The sequence below is a fragment of the Primulina eburnea genome, chromosome 16 (genome assembly GCF_022965805.1).
Source record: "Primulina eburnea isolate SZY01 chromosome 16, ASM2296580v1, whole genome shotgun sequence".
NCBI lineage: Eukaryota > Viridiplantae > Streptophyta > Magnoliopsida > Lamiales > Gesneriaceae > Primulina > Primulina eburnea.
In genome coordinates this window covers 17,016,916-17,023,132 of record NC_133116.1, presented here as the reverse complement: position 1 = coordinate 17,023,132, position 6,217 = coordinate 17,016,916, and positions in this window count along the sequence as shown.

The window sequence follows — 6,217 nt, the reverse complement described above, 5'->3', positions numbered from 1 at the left end:
AACCTCTTTCTCATTACCCTCTTCATCTCATCCCAAGAATCAATGGGTCTCTCATTATACCTCCTTCTAGTGGTCACTAATTGATCCCACCAAATGAGAGCATAGTCTAAGAATTCCACCACCGCCAACCTCACCTTCTTTTGTTCGGAGTAGTGGTGACACTCAAAAAAAATTCTACCCTCTTTCCCATTCTAAGTACGCCTCCGGGTCAGATTTGCCATGGAAAGATGGAATTTTCCTTTTAATGCTACCCATGTTCCCATCTTCCCTATGCCCATCATTAAATCTACCCCTCATAGCTTCTCCTCTTCCTCTACCAACTCCTCTACCTCTTCCATTCCTACCCCAATTTTCATTTTGACTCTCCTCTTCTCCCCCCAAATCATATTCCTCATCTTTGCCTCTACCCAAGTTTCTAACCTTAGATTTACCCCCACTAGGACTCACTTCAATCATATCCAAACGCTCATGTAATGACTCCATCTCAATCTTTATCATCCTAGAAAAATGTCCAGTCAACGCCTCCATTTGGACCTTAGATAACCCTGGATTAGAACTATCTCCTACCTCCCTCTCCATTTAATTTCAAACTTGTACCTTCAAGAAAACGTTAGTAGAAACAAAATAATCCTCACCCAAATGCTCACGGTCACTCCAAAGAAATTCACTCCTCTTTTCTCACAATTTCTTTTTGCTCTCAACAAATACTCACTAGCCACTCCAAAGAAATAACACTCACACTCAAATGTTTCCACTCGAATTTGATGCTTCTCTCGAAGGTGTGTTCAAGCTTTGTATTTGAGTATATCAAACAATCAAGTTCCAACTTGTGAACAAATGCGACCAACTCACTTGGACTGTGTAGACAAGAAATTCGAATATAGGAAATATTTTTTTTTGATTGTGAGAGGCAATTGAATATGACTCTCTAAAGAAAATAGAACAATATATCAAAAAGAAATCATGGTGAATTTTCCGAATTTTTGTACTCCTTTTTTTTTGGCTTGAGTACTACTCGAAAATCCCAAAAAAAATTAAGAAGATTGACCTAAGTTTCGAGAAACACTGTCTCACGAAAACTGGATGGTGATAGAACGAAACAAATCTGTTAACGATTGAATAAATAACACAGATCTAAAATTTAATAACAAGATACTTACTTGAATTCAATAAACCTAGGCTCTGATACCAAATGATGTGAATCTTTGTACGAATGAATAGCAAACACGATTAAAACGAATCGCGCCCTCAATTCAATATCAACAAAGAATCGTTGTTGTTTTCCCGATCTTTTGAATCAAGTATTTTGTGATATTCATCTCTAAATTATGAAAAGTTTAGCAACAAATAAACACGGAATAAACAATCGAAAATTAGAACGAACCTTCGAAGAACGACAAGATCGACCGACAAACGCCACAAAGTTGAAAACTTTGATAAGTTTGATTTTGGTTTGAACAAAGCAAAGCACTGAAAGCTTGAGAGAGAATCTCAAAAGTTTGTATAAAAACTCAAAATAATGTGTATTGTGTGTCAAAATTTCGTCCGAGATATGTCTTATATAAAAAAGGATAACAAAATCTAGTTTCCTAACAAAATAAAACTCTAAAGAAGGTACTTTTTCTCGCCCAAAACTCTAGGACACGGACCCCGTGTGACACTCCGTGTCCGGGTCCGTGTACACTCGGGAATAAACTTCAGCTGGAAACAAGGGACACGGACCCCGTGCTCACCTCTGTGTACGGGTCCGTGTAGACACTGTCTTCGCCAATGTAATAGGGCACGGACCACGTGCCTGGGTCTGTCGTCGGGTCCGTGTAGGCTCTGTCAATGGGCATCTCCGGCTGTAAAGAGCATGTACCCCGTGTGCATGTCCGTGTGCAGGTCCGTCCAGACTCGGTCTGCTCCATCAATGCTTGAATGATATTCCTTTGGCCTCCAAACGCACTCCCATGCATCACGACCCCTTCATGCTTGCTCATGACTCCCTGTAGTGCCTACTTGAATCTCTTTAGTCGTCCCCTCATGACTGGTCCTTCCGGCAACTGCAACGGATCCCATGATTTCCTTGGAGCTTGGCTTTCCATGTTCGCATCAGATGGTCAGTCTGAACGAACCATTCAAATATTGGAAGACATGCTTCGCGCATGTGTGCTGGATTTTGGGGCAAACTGGGGAAAAAATTTGCCTCTAGTTGAATTTTCATACAATAATAGTTATCAATCCTCAATAAAAATGGGCCCATATGAAGCATTATATGGAAGAAAATGTCGCTCTCCTCTTAACTGGGATATGGATGAATGAAGAGGCACAAAGAATGGACAATAACGAGAAATCAGGCCTGACATTATACAAGAAGCTATCGATAAAATACAACTTATCAGGGCAACGAATACAAACAGCTCAAAGTAGACAGAAGAGTTATGCAGATAAGAGGTGGAAATATTTGAAATTTGAAGTCGGAGATTACAGTATTACTAAAAGTATCACCAAGAAAAGGAATCAAGCGTACATGAAAGAAGGGAAAGTTACATCCTCGATTTGTTGGACCCTTTGAAGTGATAGAACGAATAGGCACTGTGGCTTATCGTCTATCTGTACCCGAAAATATCTCTGGTATACATAGCGTATTCCACGTATCACAATTAAGGCAATGCAAAGTAGACTCAGCCCAATTGATTGACCACCAACAGATAGATCTGGAAGAAAATCTAACATATGAAGAACAACCTTTGTAGATTTTGGACCAAAGAATAAAGGAACTTCGTGGTCGACCAATTCAGTTGGTAAAAGTCTTATGGAAAAACCACAACATTGAAGAAGCAACGTGGGAAACAGAGAAAGATATGAGATGTCAATATCCTCATTTATTCCAATAACTCTTAAATCTGGGGACCAGATTTTTAAAAGGAGGAGATATTGTGACACCCTAAAAACAAAGGTGCATAAATGCATATTTTTTAGTTTAAATTTTATTATTTTCACTTTTAAAATTTTATAAAATTATTTTTTCGGTACAAGTTTTATTTGTCCAAAATATCTAGAAATACATTAAAATACATCATAATACATTTAAAAATTCATCAAACACTATGAGGTACCCATTCCAAAATCAAATATCCAAAATATAATAAAAAATTATAATTTAACTCAACATATATGTCAAGTAATTAATTACAATAATTATTAAGTTAAATTTAAGATAATTAGGTTCAATAATTAGATACACGAATATAATAATATTAAGTTTGGATAAACATAATATTTTTTTCATTTAATAAATAAATAAATAAAATAATAAAATTAATAAGGATAAACTTGAAACCCACGGCTATATATATATTCCCTCTCTCATTTTGAAATCTACAACAACCGAGAAGGCACCAGCTGAAGGAAGGAAGAAACCGAAAAGGAAGAAGAAAAGGAAAGGGGAAAAAAGGGAGAAAAAATAGAAGAAATATCCATACCTCTTTCCGAAAAATCCCAATAAATCATCAACTATTCAGCTCATACCATAAATCAATATAACACTGGAGGTGACACAAAAGGATCGCTTAAAAACCAGAATATCAAATAAAGACATTCCGCAAAACGGCAATGGTATCCTGTATTTAAGCTAGGTTCTTTTCGCTCATTTTTCTTATAGCTACACACCAAACTAGAGGTCGGTTTGAACCTAAAATTTGTACCTCTTGTTGCATAGATGAGGTATATACCGGCCGTCGTCCCAAAATATTGTCGGAACTGGCATTTTCAGAATGCCGGAGTACCCTAGTTCACCATAGGACGATATTTAAATCTGGTATTGATCGGTTGGGAATTTGACAAAACTTTCAAAGGAAGAATTCAAGATCATAAAAAGTTACACATTCTGAAAAAAATCCGGTTGCGCATGGACTCCGGACGGCTAGCCACGCACCGGAACAGATACACGTGCCACCGAATCGGAGATATTCCGATGGCCGAACGTTTCTGATGATATTTCCGACTTTTTGGCCAACTTTCGTAATATTTGGATATACTTTCTAATTAATATGAATTTTTGAAACTTAAGTAAAATCAACTGGGTTAAATTTTGAACAAAAAATAATCTGGAAATGATCAGCTAGTTACTTAAAAACCTCTAACATATAAATATCATTCATCATATATTAGGACTTGCTCCAGGAACTCGGAGTATTAATCAAGCCTAAACTGTAAGTTATCAGGTCAGGAAATTACTATTCATTCTTCTATTAAAGTCCTTGGCATTTGGCCTGGAAATTTCAATAGCATTTATTTAATGTACAAATATCATCCACAATTCATTTCAATTACTGATATATTTTCTTGCATATTTATGAATCGATTGATATATCATTAATGAATGGAGTCATGGACAACGGATTTCGGTCCGAAAATTGAGTCCACTGGACAATGTGGCTTCGGCCCGGAAAATGAGTCCAATGAACAATGGGTCAAAAGTCTCGGGTATATGGTTCATCTGAACAACGCGCACCGAATATTTCGGTCCGGAGAATGGTTCACCCGGCTCGTAAAAAGTGCTCAATTAGAGCTACCAATGTTAATTTATGGAATTTTCATTTATTTATTATTTCATTGCATATCATTCATAAATATCTAAATTGTTATGCCTATTATTTCATGCATAATTATGATGAAATGTTATGTAAAAGCCATATACTAATTTAGACTCACTAAGTCCTCAAAGACTTAACCCTCTATTTCTTTTCGTCTATTGTAATTTCCAGACACGGGAACCCCCGAATTGGAACAAGAGGAAAATAACTGAAGCTGAAATAAGAGCATTTGAAAGTTGGGATGATCTGTTTATAAATGAATGTTAAATTTCCGCTGTATTATATTGTACAAATGAATGTTAAACTTCCGATGTAAAATAATTGTACATATTTGAAATAAGAATGTAAATATTTAAATTTCTATCTACAATATCTTTCTAATAATAATAATGGAAAAAATAAAAATAGAAGTTCAATAAAGAAAGATTGAAGGTAAATGTGGTACTTAGTAAATGAATAATTATGAATTCCTAAACCGGACGCTACAGTATTTCTAAAACTGTCGCTAATATTAGCGACGGTTATCGATATTTGGTCGTTAATTTCAAATTAGCGACGAGTATACTTGATTCTGTTGCTAACTTTCGCAACGGTTTGAAGGGAGCCGTCGCGAATTTGAAATTAGCGACGAAATATCTAAAACCGTCGCTACTAAGTAAGGAAACCTTCGCTAAATACCGTTGTGTTCTATTCTTAACTCACGCTAATCGACAACGTTTTCTAAAACCGTTGTCGATTATCCAAAAAACACGCTAATAGACGACAGTTTATGAAACCGTTGTCATAAACATTCAAAGACAACGGTTTTACAGAACTGTTGTCATTGACCCTAAAAACCGTTGTCTTTGACCCCAAAAGACAACGGATTTATAAAACCATTGCCGATTGTCCAAAAAAACACGCTAATAGACAACGGTTCATGAAACCGTTGTCAAAAAAGTTCAAAGAAAATGGTTTTACAGAACCGTTGTCATTGACCCTAAAAACCGTTGTCTTTGACCTTCCAAAAGACAACGGTTGTATAAAAACCGTTGTCGTTTGCTTAAAAAATGATCTACGACAACAGTTTTAGCTAAAACCGTTGTTAAAAGTTTTTTAACAGCTAAAACCGTTGTCGTATGTGTGTTGTTGATTCTGAAATTTCCTGTAGTGACAGATTTTAGGGAAACCGATGAAACCTGTTGTGGCAGAATTTGTATTGAAATGCCTGAATTGTCGACAGATGAAGACTATAAGAATGAAACCAGGAGATTGGTTATATAGATTATCGATTCCTAAATGTAAATGTGATTACATTTCCAGGGATATCGTGATGAAGCTACCACATTCCTTTTGGGATTGAGCATTGATTGAGTTAGGAGTGAAAGACTGACCTAGTCTTCGAGTGCTAGCTCGTACATAAAGACGTACAAATATGAGTATAGTACTGAAATTCTATTAGAAAAGTGATCAGATTACACCGAGTATCGAGTGTTGATTATATCAGACCGTGATTTTGGTTGACTTTGCACGTTTGGCAGAGTGTATAACAAGAGTTGGGTACGAGATTATATCTGAGTACTGTATATCATTCACCGGCTAACGAACAGTCAGAGTGGATTATCCAGATATTACGAGATATGATTAGAGCTGTAGTG